The sequence below is a fragment of the Oreochromis aureus genome, linkage group 10, assembly GCF_013358895.1.
Source record: "Oreochromis aureus strain Israel breed Guangdong linkage group 10, ZZ_aureus, whole genome shotgun sequence".
Taxonomy (NCBI): Eukaryota; Metazoa; Chordata; class Actinopteri; order Cichliformes; family Cichlidae; genus Oreochromis; species Oreochromis aureus.
The window spans coordinates 32,941,816-32,956,485 of NC_052951.1; the positions used below are offsets into that span (position 1 = coordinate 32,941,816).

General features: G+C 42.8%; 1 non-coding gene across 1 annotated transcript; it reads left to right on the forward strand.

The window, feature by feature from the left end:
- The first annotated feature begins 722 nt into the window (after window positions 1–722).
- trnas-uga lies at window positions 723–804 on the forward strand. The gene has a single exon. It is a non-coding gene; the product is annotated as a tRNA-Ser (tRNA).
- The last annotated feature ends 13,866 nt before the right edge of the window (window positions 805–14,670 follow it).

The window sequence follows — 14,670 nt, forward strand, 5'->3', positions numbered from 1 at the left end:
GCTTTGTGTCATAACTAGTCGTTCTGGTTGGACTCTGAACAAAAGTTCATGACTTTACTTACATTAAAGAATGTGGTGGAAGAAGGTTTCTGGTGAGTTGGGTCCACGGTTCTCTTTCAGTTCCTCTCCAATGCTTGATGTGAGTTCAGGCATCAGCTGAGCCCTCAGGTGAGCTTGTTACTTCCAGTTGTGTGAGGCTGCAGGGTGAGGTTAACTCTCTCTCTCACACACGCACACACACACGGGGGTGATCCAGAACAGCAGAACTGGAAGATCGTGAACAATGTCAGCAGGTGTGTTAGGAGAACATACAGGTGTGTTGTGAACTAGCAGTAGCCATTTTAAATTAGCAGCAAAAACCAAAACTGGTTTTAGAGAAAGATGTAAATGTGTTATTTCCACTGTTGGAGCCTCAAGTGGACATTAGAGGAACTTCAGGTTTTTGCTCTTTGCTCTAAACTTTTCGTCCGCAGAGGTTCATGGTTCTAAGTCACCCATTTCCCACCAGGCTTTTCTGTGAAGGTCAGTCCAAGAAGGAAGAAAAAAGCTCTCAGGGTTGCAGTTGCCTTTCTTTGGTCCACCAAACAGCCACTGCTCCAGTCACGCTCATATACTCCTAGGATGGGTCTAGGAGTAACCATAACCTAAACCATAACCACTGGTTTAGGAGGACAGTTAGAGGCGCTGGCTCAGTGGGACGTACTTACCTTCCTTCTGTGGAAGCTGTGATGGCCGAGTGTTTAAGGTGTTGGACTTGAAATCCAATGGGGATTCCCCGCGCAGGTTCGAACCCTGCTCGCAGCGGATGTGTAGAACGGAAAGCGACGCAAGACTGGACTTCTCAGTTTTTTAACCGAGCAGTCTGACCAGATCCCGTGACGGTGGTAGGTGGAACCAGTTAACACATGTGTGACCTAAATGACCAGCGTGAGAATGGTAAATGGCCTGTATTTGTACAGCGCTTTACTTAGTCCCTATGGACCCCAAAGCGCTCTACACTACAGTCATCCACCCATTCACACACACATTAACACACAGGTGATGGCAAGCTACATTGTAGCCACAGCTGCCCTGGGGCGCACTGACAGAGGCAAGGCTGCCGGACACTGGCGCCACCGGTCCCTCTGACCACCACCAGTAGGCAACGGGTGAAGTGTCTTGCCCAAGGACACAACGACCGAGGTTGCCTCGAACCGGCAACCTTCCGATTACAAGACGAACAGCCACGATCGCCCACAGAAGGAGGCGATCCTTCACTAACATAGATCTGATCTTCCGAACTCCTTTTTTTACGTGGCCAAATGTGTTTCACAGTAATATCATGCACTGATTTTACTGTAACTACCCCTGACTGATGTGCACAGCTCCTCAGAGACAGAGAGGGGTGAGAGAGGGTGAGAGAGTGGAAGGGGTGAGAGATGGTGAGAGAGTGGAGGGGGTGAGAGAGGTACAGGAACGGTGAACAAACATTGAGAGTCAGAGTCTCCGCGGCAGCACAGCTCTGCGCTCTGAGTGTGGATGTTATAAAAGAGGGAAGGACTCCGAGAGAGAGAGACAGAGAGAGAGAGAGGAGCGCTGCCGGTGGACGTGAGTGTGCTCCCGGGCTTCGGAGCGTCTCTCCGGTCAGCTGTGAATGGGATTACGGCGGCTCCTCCGGGACTGCAGGAGGAACCATGCGGCCGCAGAGCTGCCCGCTGCCCTCGGCCCTGCTCCCGCTGCTGCTCGGGCTCTGCAGCGGCACAAGTTTCCCAACTAACATCAACATAGGTGAGTGAGCCCCGGGAACCCGGGGTCTGACCAGCCCGACCCCCAGATAATCAGATCATTCATATCATGATTCACGCGTGGACGCCTGGATCCGAGTGCTTGCGCTCCTCCAGCCTGTCTCGAATGTTCCCGCTGTGACTTTGTGTCGATGTGCTCACGCTTCTGTGGTCGGGACTCCCTTACTTACACTAAGTTAGGGTTTATATTTCCACGCGAGGACAGGCGCGTTTTGTGTCTGCAGCACTTTAATATCGCTGCAACACGCAGGGCATCTTTACCACTGTGACGTGAGGCGGAGGTTGTTCACAGCGATTCTCAGCGGCGGTGAGGTTAAGGAGATCAGCACCGCGGACAGAGTCACAGACTCAACAACCAACAACTGAGTTGCATCAAATATGGTTCAAAAATCGTTAAATATGTGAATCATAGAGGAAAAATGGGGATACTGGCTTCAGCACCACGGACAGAGCTACAGGGGCCCTTTATTTATGTCTTTTGGTAAATATGATTACTAACAATATTGGACCAGCATGAGCACCAGAGTCACAGCGGGGTGTGATTGATCGTTTTTATGGCCTTAAATTTTTATTAATTTAATGAAATAATAAAAATGTTGCCATGACTTGGGGGTAAACTCTGTACAGGTGAGCAGTCCATCACAAAGACACAGACAGAGCTTATCACAGCCTTATTTTAGGACAAAGGGACAAAGGACAGAGTCAGAGTAGCTTAATGTGCTTTATGATTAATATGGTTATGAAATACAGATTTCAGAATCAGCATTTATGGGGTCAGAAAGTCAGATGCTAATATTCAGCACCATGGACAGAATCATGAAGGAACATCGTCTGTTTTTATTGACAGATTCCTAAATTTCAATTTACAGTTGAAATAACAGAATCAGAACTTTAGAGGGAGAGAGCGATTAAGACATGGGCTGGAATTCAGGACCCGGAGAGAGAGACAGAGTTAAACACCACTGGAAACATGGCTAACCTCACTTAAGAACATAAAGTGTTTTTTAAAGAGAAGTATGGTTATTATATTAATCCATAGGGATTAGAAAAATTAACACCATGAACAGAGCCATATAGGGCTACCATTTCTCATGTCAGTAAACATGATCAGGACATCCCAATAGTAAGTCCCACCCTCTAATCCCCTCAGCTAGCCCTGAGGCTACATGTACACAACAGGATTTTCCATATTGAGCTATTAATTTATGAGCCAGTCACCTCTGAACCTGATCAGCTGTTTAGTCTGTTTGGTGCTGAGATGTGTGAAGATGTCTGTTTGCGGAGCGGGTGAATTGATATTCTCTCAGAGGACTGATCGCTTAATGATTGCAGCTCTAATTTCACACATTAGCATTTTAACTGTGTTTTTATTGTAAGATGGTGTGTTATGATAATCCTGACTTTGCCTGTTTGATGGTTCCTATAATTTCCTCTGAGACATCCCGGCTGATGGGACTGTCAGCGAGGAGCCTGCAATCTTTGGAATGACTTTATCATATTTTTATCATATTTCTAAATTTAACTGTACCTTTTCATTAATCTGAAGTATTTCCTGAGGTTTTAGTGATTTCCTTCAGATCTGTATTAAACCGCAGTCTGCTCGGGTCACTTTACAGGTCTACTGTCATGTCTAAATACTTGTGCTTTGCTATTATATCACCAGATGGAGTTATTGATGATTTATTCTCCTTTTAAATGTACCTTTTATTCCATTATGATATAATATTAAAAGGTGAGATAAGAGCTTATGATTTTTGTCCTAATGGTTCAACTGTTATTATTTAGCTGGTTGTAAAACACTCTCTGCCTCTCATGTAGACTCACATAGATGGTGTGGTTCTCTTGCTCAAAGGCACTTTAGTTTAGGGACAGATGGAGTGAGGGTTTAAGCCGCCAACCCTGCCATTACTCAACATCCTGCACTATGAGACTCTACATATAGTGTTCTAACTCTAATTCTGTCGGAACCACTACATTGAGAACAAGTTGAAAAGCAGACCCCAGATCAGTGACAGCAAAGTTGAGACTAATTAAATGGGTTGCAAAGCAGCTTACAGATGTTCAGATGCTTAAATAATGCATACCAAATAAGATTAAACAGGTGTCACTGATTCATTTCTTATAAGGGACTAAGCTGCAAGCCAAGCTCAGTGATGGAAGCAATGCAATGCAAGTAAAAGTGGTCATACTTTAGTATATACCTATTCTTCCCCTGGGAGAGTAAAAGTCCAGCTTTACTAAGTAAAAGTAGAGGTTAGGGTTAGAGTTTTATCAGAAAAAGTGCCTTTTGGTCAGAATCCCCACTTTTATTAGACGCGTTGGGTTCAGATTTGGATTGAGGAGCTTTGGCAGGATTTCTTGCTGTGGGAGCACAGAGTTGGACACTGGCTGTTGCTGCTTCTCAGATACATATTTAGCTTGAACAAGAATGTCTGGGAGAGATCATCCTGTTCTTCTCAAATAATATCACAAACTAATCTGGATGCAAGGACTCAGGTGATGCAGAGTGTGGAGGAAGCTTCAGTCTTGGTGCTTAAATGCGCTATCCTGTTAGCAAGGCTGCAGCTGCTTCAAGTGGAATTACTAAAGTTATTTTAATCAGTGATTCATTCAAGTTATTGATCAAATTAAAATATATAACCTGCAAAGTACCCAGTGATTAAAACTGTTAACATCCCATCTGATATTAGTGATGCATAAAGCTGCAGAAAAAGGAAAAAATACCAGCATGCGGTTATAACAAAGGCGTACAAGAGTGAATATTCTGCGTCCTCAGTACTTTAGTTATGTAACTTACATTTCTATGGGACCATTTTCATGCAGCGAGCTCAAGTAAAGCAGGGGCTCAGTCCTGTTTTCTGCCTGATGTCAGTAAACAAACGTTCAGCGGGACTTTACGAAGCGGGGACTCCTCTGCCCTCTCGTCTATTCCCATGTCGAGCCTCGACTGGTCAGCTCACACTCAGCGATGTGTGGATGAGGCAGCTGCTGGCTGTAGCGCGTGTTACGCTGCCAAAATGAAGTTTAAATGTGATTCATCAGCCCGCTGGTCCAGATTCTCGCTGTGGCTTCCACTCAGGTGGGATGCTCATGTGGCATCAAGTTGAACTAACCTTCATTTTACTGGAATAAAATCCCTCCTGCAGTGTGACCCTGCACGCCCAACCAGAGTGCCTCGGCACTCCTGCATGTCTTTATTAAACCAGAGAGAGCTTCAGTCACAGCAGATGGATTGCTTCCAGCCCTCATTTCTCTGATGAATAAATCATAAAAGATTCTAATAAAATTTCTCAAACTGTCTAGGGTTTGCAGATTTTATTCTAGGCCAAATATACACAACAAACTTTATCATTAACAAAACCTTTATTTGAACATAGTGCCTCATTGAGATTAACATGTGTTTTGAAAGTGAGACTTCAAGTTATATAAAGTTAGACACAGAGACATGGAGTACACAGATACAGAAATGAAGAAATTAATTTATTCTATTATTATTGTATTCATGGGCAAAAATATTGTGACCCCAGTTGACTGTAAAGTCCAGTTAAGTCATGTGACTGAACGTGCTTCAGTGATAGGTGACGAATGGAGGGAATTTGACTTCTGTCATAGAAATCCAAACAAAGAAGAGAAACGGAGTTCCACTGGATCAGGAAGGAAAAATAAGAAACTGCACAGGTTATATGTTCCTTTAAGAAATACTCCAACCTTCACAATGAATTAAGATTTTGCAACAACATGCTAAAAACTCACTGAGCTCATTTTGTAGTCCATCTTCTGGATATTGTAGTTTCAACAGGGGAGTCTGGGGTAAGTGCCGTCAGATTCTCTGAGCTTCTCTTTACTTGAGACCTCTTAAATTCTCTTTCACACCTTTTCTTCCCTTCATGAAATCTTCCATTGAGTTCAAGGAAAAGTGGTTAGCAAATGGAGACAGGAGGTATTTTGTTGCCTATTCCAAAGCACTCTTGCACTCTCAGTATTCCATCTTCCTCATGGTCACAGATTTTTTCCTTGATCAGGTTTTCTGGGGCCTTGCTTTCTTACTGCCCCTGCCTGCACTGTTTGCTTTCACTGCCTGCCTCCATGCGTGTGATCCCTGCAGAGATTAAAGATTTAAATTTCAGACTGCCCTGCCTCCCAGTGCCCTGTGTTTGAGTCCTCCCTTTGCTTGGTGTTTATTACACCATCCCATGTTTTTGTACAGAATGCAATAGTTTGTGAGATTGTCCAGTGATAAAATGCAGTGCAGAAGATTACATAAAACCAAGAGTTTTTAGGTTGGATGCAGAAGTATGTGTGTAAGCAATATTCTTGTTTTCAAGAGAAACATGCTTTGTTTGCATTAAAATAGACTTTTTTTTCCTTTTTTTTCTTGATAAGTGCTCCATTTGGGTCTTTAAAGTGACTCTTCTATCCATTGACTTTTCTTAAACAGCTTCATTTGGACACGCAGAGTGAGCTTAGGTGAGTTTAGAAGAAGCTCATGTTTGATCACAGTTTTGTGTGACAGCACTGTTTGTGAATGAGGGTGAATAAAAGAGGGCCAAGGAGGGATCCCTGTAACCCCCAACCCCAGTATTAATTCCAAGGGACCCTGATCTGAATACTGAAGACTATTGAAGTTATACTAGAAATATATTTATGAGTATTCAAATAAAACTCATCACACCTGCTTCATCCCCTGTCTTTGACATAATACAAATCCAAAAGTAGAAACTGATGTTTTAGTAGTGTGGTTAGAAATGATATTTTCCATAGTCCAGTATATCTGGATAGTTTGTTGTTTTTTAAAGACTTTTATGTGTCTTTTTTTATTAATACTGAGATTTTTATTTTGAAGCTGTAAACAGCAAAAATGTCCCATTTTGTGTTTGTGTTCCTCTAGCTGATGTGCTTGATGTGGGATTTAAGTAGGCATTTCCCGTCGTGTCATGATTCCTGTTATGTGATATTGCTACTTTTGTCCCTATTTATGATTATCTTTTCACTGTTTTTATAAATTAAATGTGCTGTGTGTTCACTGGGCAGGAAACTTTGCTTTGGCTGAGCTGGGTTAACTGCACTGAAGCATGCACAAGTTAAAGTTTCTCCCCATGTTTCCTGTTGGGTATATGAGAAACTGTCTTTTTTAAAGTCATGTAAAATATATGACAAGCAGATGTAACCGGTGTGTTCCTGCGTTATGTCTGACAATGAAAGGTAAAAGAAAGAAAGACCTCCAAGTCATTAATTTGCCCGCTCCAGCTCCCAGAACCAAATGTAAACAGTAGGGAAGAGGGTTAGCTCAACCCACCACAACTTCCAAGCTAACTAGAATTATCTATTCATGGTAGCATTAACTGTGCCTATATCACATATGTGGCTACACATTTACAGCATCTACCAGAGACAGGCACAATGATGACAATAACTGAACTAAAAAAACAATCAGAAAAATCAGGGTGGCTAAATATACATTATATGTGTGTTGTATAGTGTTGGGAAAGAAATGACACCAACCTCTCCCACAGGGGAGTTGTAGAAAAGGGGAGAGGCCAAAGGGGTACCCCGTATTTATAGGGTTGCACCAAAGAAGAAGAAGAACAAGGAGGAGGGCTCTAACTGATAATGAACATAACTACAGGCTTGAAGGTCCTAAAAGTCAGGTACAATGACTGTAGAAAACATGGACGACGCAACTGCGCCTCCTCCCATTGTGCAAAAATGAAGCCAAAATACCCCGCTTGTGGTGGCTGCCATCTTGCATTTTTGGAGCCAGAGGCCGTTTCTCAATTCTCGGCACGCGAGTACGCATCGCCGCTCGGTGAGTACGCATCGCCGAGAACGCACGGGAGCACGTGCCCACCGAGAACGCGAGCACGGACTCGCGATTTGTACAATTGGAACACCTGCGCACGTGATGATGTCACAGGTCCGGAGTTTTACTGCCGTCCCCTCTTAATTTAACTGTGAGTAACATGTTATGAAGCTTAACTTTAATCACAGCCAAACCGGTTTACTCAGGAACAAATAAAACACTGAAATAAACCAAACATTAAAATTTAGAAGTGATCTAAGTGACTTATATATCATTTTTAACCTCAGTAGTGAAACCTCTGTTAATAAAAATAGTGTACATGTACATACGTGTACATACCTTAATAAAACAAGCAGGTGAGATGTTAGAACGCTTTTATTTCTATTCTAGTGGACACTCAATACTATAGACAGCTGCTGAGGTTTCTTTAACCTGAGTAGTGAGAAGACCGCGAGCGGGGGGTTGAAAACGATGTGCCGGGAGTCCGCTGTTGAGTTTTGGACGAAATGCATTCTGGGATATTTAGCTGTCCCAAGTCCACACCGATGCATGCTCGATAAAACGGGCGGAGCGAGAACACATCCGGGACTTTTTCGCGTTCTCGGCTTGATGCGCATATCGAATTGGAACAGTACTTGGTCTCCGACTGATGACGTATCACGAGTACACGAGAACGCAAGTATGCACAAGTACGCATATTGAGAAACGCCCAGAGTCTGTGCAGTAGTGACTTGAGGTGGAGCAACTGGGCGTTTATCGAGCATGCATCGGTGTAGACTTGGGACAGCTATATATCCCAGAATGCATTTCGTCCAAAACTCAACAGCGGACTCCCGGCACATCGCCCCCCGCCGCGGTCTTCTCACTACTCAGGTTAAAGAAACTCCAGCAGCTGTCTATAGTATTGAGTGTCCACTAGAATAGAAATAAAAGCGTTCTAACATCTCACCTGCTTGTTTTTATTAAGGTATGTACACGTATGTACATGTACACTATTTTTATTAATAGAGGTTTCACTACTGAGGTTAAAAATGATATATAAGTCACTTAGATCACTTCTAAATGTTAATGTTTGGTTTATTTCAGTGTTTTATTTGTTCCTGAGTAAACCGGTTTGGCTGTGATTAAAGGTAAGCTTCATAACATGTTACTCACAGTTAAATTAAGAGGGGACGGCAGTAAAAACCCGGACCTGTGACATCATCACGCACGCTGGTGTTCCGACTGTACAAATCACGAGTCCGTGCTCGCGTACTTGAGAATTGAGAAACGGCCCACGAGTCCGTGTGTCGCAGCTCGGCGGGTACGTACTCCCGTGCGTTCTCGGCGGGTACGTACTCACCGAGCACGCGAGTACGTACTCGCGTACTTGGGCACTGATAAACGGCCACTGTGTCACTCTTCCGCCCACACACTGTAGAAAACATGGACGACGCGACAGCTCCCCAAAAATGAAGCCAAAACGTCTCTATCGCCCCCTGGTGTCTGGCTGCAGTATAGGTCCTAAACCCCGCCTCCTCCATGTTAGCGGATGGGACTGGGGTCAGACTAAAATAAATTTATTCTCCTTAGATAATTTTTTTCCAAAGATTCTTTCTTTTGTTATCAATAGTTCTCATCATGCTGATTGATGTCCAAGGGGTCTCCTTTCCCATAAGTTTGATTCTAATTCCTACCGCGGTGATGTTAAATTGGGGTGAAACGTCATCATAACAGCTTTGACTGGCAGCTGCAGTCACGGAGAAACTTGCGTATCTGTGTTCGGGAATAGCAGATAGAGCGTAGATTCTGAGAGGAGGGCCAGCGTTTACGCTACAAAAACGCGACCGAGTGTTTTACCCTGACAGCCTGAGGTGCTCTTCAGTAAACTGGACTACCTGACAGTAGGACCCGAGGCCCCGCTGCACTTTTTCGGTAAGTTAAACGTGTTTGTAAGCTAATCCGTAACTACCGTCCTTAGCTAGCTCCTGAGACCTAGCTAGCTAAAATGAGCACTCGGCTGTCAGGGTTCGTTTAGCTAATCTGTGCAGGTGAATGAATTTACCCTGACTAAAGAAATCAAGAGAAACGCCCCGGGCTACTCAGTCACTAATTACTGTTACTGTACTTTTATTACAAGTATTATACTGTAAAAGCAACAGGCTGCACCCTGCTGCAGCTCATGTGCAGAGCTGAATATTAAATATGTGCAAACAACAGCATGTTTTCAGGCTCTTGCCACATCTGTAAAGACAGTAACATCTTTTTTAAAAGCTTGTACTTCAGTAACTCCTCATTAATCAGGAACTATGGATTAAAGTACTGTAGTGTACTGTAATACTGAAAAAAATGTAAGAGAAGAACTTCAGATCCTGAGTGTGTGAGGACAGAAGAATCAGCTTTATTTCAATTTTGAGGGATAAAATTTATATCTGAGTTTGATGGTTCTGTTCTCTTTGTGATTACAGGAGCTGCCCTCAGATTCAGACCTCAGCACCACCCAGTGACAGCAGACAGATCATCCAACATGTTAACTGCAAAATGAACTGATGAAAACAGTACAAAGGTTAAAGTACCACATGTGCTGTCAGTGAAAGCTGCAGCTTTATTGATAAAGTTAAAGACAAAAAAACAAAAGGATTAATCACTCCTGTAACTGTGTCACTATATATCAGCATTAACAGGACCTCAGGTTGGTGTTTCACAAAGCTGCTGATCTCAGACCTGCACAGCTTCCGTTTTAAACACTTGATGTACTCAGCTGCATGAAGAGCATATGAGATTTTCTCTAACACAATTAAATAAAACCTGATGAAGGTCAAAGGTCGTCACTTGTATGTTGAACTACAAACTTGTCATCTGGAATTCTTTCACAGTTTTTTGCAGATAGTGTGTTATCCCTCACTAGTTTCTCCCCAGGGTGAATGTAGCTGTTGATATAATATGGCCTCTGCACACTACAGAGGCCCAGAGTTACTGTTAATATCAAAAATATAATGCTGTCGTTTGAGATTTTAACATAAGACTGTGAGTGTAATGGATCTAAAACTGTTTAAATCTTCAGAGCCCTCTACAGCCTGGTAACATGGAAACTTTAAAAACATCAGCAGAACGTTTCAGTAGTGTAGTCTAATTTGTTCTTTTCATTTAATAACAGAGTCCATATTATATCAACAGCTACATTCACCCTGGGGAGAAACTAGTGAGGGAGACCATCAGGACCAAGCTGGGTTTCCTGGGTCCAGAGGTTTGGAGAAACTTCTTCCCTTTCTTCATCACAGCTGTCCTGTGCCAGATGTTCTGTTGACCCACTGAGAGAGGCTTCATTTAAGAAACACAAGGAAGACTGAAGCTCATCGCATTGATCAAGCAGGACTCATGATCTTCATCAGCAGCTCCCTCACAGGGAAATCTTCAGCACTCCTCCGTAGGCCTGATCCAGGAGATGGATACACCCAGCATTTCATGAACACTGTGATGGAGACCTTTGGTTTGTGTAATGTTATAAATACTTGGATACTTCCCAGAGGCTCCAGACTTTGACATAAAGATATTATATTCAGTCCTGTAGAAAGTTATATATTTAAAATTATATGATCCTCTCTGGTTACTCTGGTATGAATAACTCTGAATCACTTTATGGTAAATAACACACTATCTGCAAAAAACTGTGAAAGAATTCCAGATGACAAGTTTGTAGTTCAACATACAAGTGACGACCTTTGACCTTCATCAGGTTTTATTTAATTGTGTTAGAGAAAATCTCATATGCTCTTCATGCAGCTGAGTACATCAAGTGTTTAAAACGGAAGCTGTGCAGGTCTGAGATACAAACTGAGGTCCTGTTAATGCTGATATATAGTGACACAGTTGCAGGGGTGATTAATCCTTTTGACTTTTTGTCTTCATCTTTATCAATAAAGCTGCAGCTTTCACTACAGCACATGTGGTACTTTAACCTTTGTACTGTTTTCATCAGTTCATTTTGCAGTTAACATGTGAACATGTTGGATGATCTGTCTGCTGTCACTGGGTGGTGCTGAGGTCTGAATCTGAGGGCAGCTCCTGTAATCACAAAGAGAACAGAATCATCACAAACTGCAGGGCTCTAGAGTGCGACCAATTTGGTCGCAAATGCGACCAAATTTTTCCGTGGTGCGACTAAAAAAAAACATTTGGTCGCACCAGTGCGACCAACTGTTACCAACATTTGGTCGCACCTGTTTGGGTAACAAAAAAAAAAATCTCTGCAACTCTCCGTGTGGTCAACAACAGACACACATTATACCCCTATCGTGGACTAAACCAATCAGAGATAGTCAGGGGCGGGACCTCTCTGATTGGCCGTGGTCCAGTTGAAAGTGCAGGTAGAAGAGGGAGGTGAGTAGCTTTAATAAGGCGATATCGATTCATTAACGGATTCCACACAAAGACGTAAACACAGAGCGACCCGACGCATCAGAATCAGCTTCGTCTTTCTCGGCTTTCTCACTGGACGGCCCGCAGACGGACACGCTGTCGGAGCTTAGCGATTCTGATGCGTCGGGTCGGCGCTGTGTTTCCGTCTTTTTGCGCTGATTCTGAGCTGCAGGTTTTCTCTCTCCAACCAAAATTCGCCGAGCCAGCAGCAAAAGAAGCAGCAAACTACGCTTCACATTTGATCCATGTCGTAATGAATTCCCTCTGACTTTTGCTGTTTTGCTTCCACCACGATAAAAATTACACTTCCTACTAGGGATGGGTATCGTTTAGGTTTTATCCGATACCGGTGCCAAACCGGTACTTTTGAAACGGTGCCGGTGCTTAAACGGTGCTCAAACCGGTGCTTAAAGAATGGAGAACACAAACTTTGTCCAAAAACCTCTCATGTTTAGCTGTTTTTTTTGTAAAAAGATAACAATGTTAGCCTTTTCTGCAGCTATAGGGCATATATGGTATCACTCTTGACTGGAAGTAGTGCTTAAACAATGGAAAAAACACAAACTTCCCATATGGAAAAGAAATAGTAAAAACTTATACAAGACTTGCATAACATGTGGCCTACTTCATATAGTGAATCATTTAAGGCTTATATGATTCACTCATGAAAGTGGCCACTTTCTCATTACTTTCATATATTGTTTTAGTAAGTATCCAAAACATACAAGTTTCATTTATATAATTTTTCAAGGGATCTTATATCTGTTTTCACTCTTGTATGCTTTTCATACAAGTTTCACACAAGACAGATACAAACTTTATAAGATTTTTATATATCTTTTACATATGGGTTTGTCCAAAAATCTCTCATGTTTAGCTGTTTTCCACTCTTTCTTTGGTCATTTTAGCCTTTTTGGCCAGGGTGAAGGGAGTATTTGCCATCAAACAAGAAGACAGCCGCATGTAACTACGACGGTGTTTGCTAGTTCACCTTACATGCATTAATGTAATAATGTGGTTAGCGTACTCAACGTTAATTACACACGAACAACATGAAGCTACTCACGCAGAGGAGAACGGCTGCTGCTGCTGCCATCATCATCCGTCATCATTTCTGCTACGCTGACAGGGCTAGGGGCCAGGACTCTACTCTTTTGGGGGGATGTTGCTAACTCCAGGTCCGCTAACAGGCACCACACCCGCAGTAGATGTGCACGGTGTGAGGTCTCGCAGCAAGCTATCAAACACGGCAAATTTCTCGGCTTTAAAAAAAAACGCTATGCGTCGCCAGGTGTTTCATCAGATTTGAGGTGTTACCTCCTTTGACAGTATCACAGTATCAGCTTAAAGCACTTGTTGCAGGCTGCTGAGTTTGCACCTTTTGCTGTGAAGTACAGCCAGACTTTTGACCGCTTCGCCTTGGGCATTTTTAATCTGTAGCTCTGCTCTGAAAGAACGTACGTACCTGGCCCCGCCTACTATCTTCGGAAACGTAAAATGATTGGCTAGAATTGGCTCAGGAAAAAAAAAAGCACCGAAATGTGCGCTGCTTTTCGGTCTGGTTACTACCGTTTATGTCAGAACCGGTGCCATCATGGCACCGGACACCGGTACCCATCCCTACTTCCTACACAGGTCCCTGTGTGTACTTCAAGAACAGTTTCCAGTCTCAAATCTCTGTTTTCTGGATTATTCATTCGCTTATTACCCACCAGTCTACCGTTGTTTACAGCGCTGTCTTTTTCTTTTTTCATGTAAATGACGTCCGACAAGAAAGCCTAATTTCTGCTGTTCAATACTGAAGAAATTTAAACTTATTAAAATTATGCAAAATTGCAGAATATTGTAGATTATTTTTAAGGTTATCTGCTATAAAAAGCCAGACCAGGAAAATCTCCTTCATGTTTTTCTGTGTTTTATTCTCAGTTACTTTGACACAAAGGCATCTGCTGTGATGTTCACAATTCTGATGAAGTCTCACAAGTGTAAGTACTGATAAATGATCAGAATTATAATATTTCTGACTGTCTGAGGCTAAACTGAATCGAATCAGGACTTTGAGAACCGGAATCGAATGGATTATAGAAATCAGTGATGATACCCAGCCCTAGTGAGCAGCCTAGGCGTGACAGAAGTGGATGTAGCTGTGGGTAATAAGAGGAGATGAAAAGAACTATTGATAACTTTTGTGTTAAGTTAAGGCCTGATCCGTCTGAAATTCATAGCCAGCTCTGACACGGTGCCATCAATCTTTGAATGCTGAAAAAGCAGCAGTGTATCCAGAAAACACATTATATGCTGCAATAAATGCACTGCCCAAGTGTCCCCTCTCCCCACTGCCTTTCAGCAGCAGACAGCAGCAAACAGGTCGTCAGAGGAGCCAAGATGATGATTAAGTTTAACATTTTCTACAATATTGACAAAGCACTTTAAGCACAAGATTGTTAGTTAATAATTTAGAAATGAATATTGTCTGTATGGACTTCCCCCCCAAAGAAGGTGCACATGTAAAACTGCGGTGTTAAGCGATGCGGTTGAAAAATTTGAGTGTGCCTAACTTTTGTGCCGGTACGCCTAAATTTTTTAAGTTAGGCGTACCGGTGCGCCCATGGCAAAAAGTTAGTCTAGAGCCCTGAACTGAAATATAAAGTTTATCTCTCAAATCTGAAATAAAGTCCTTCTCTGTCC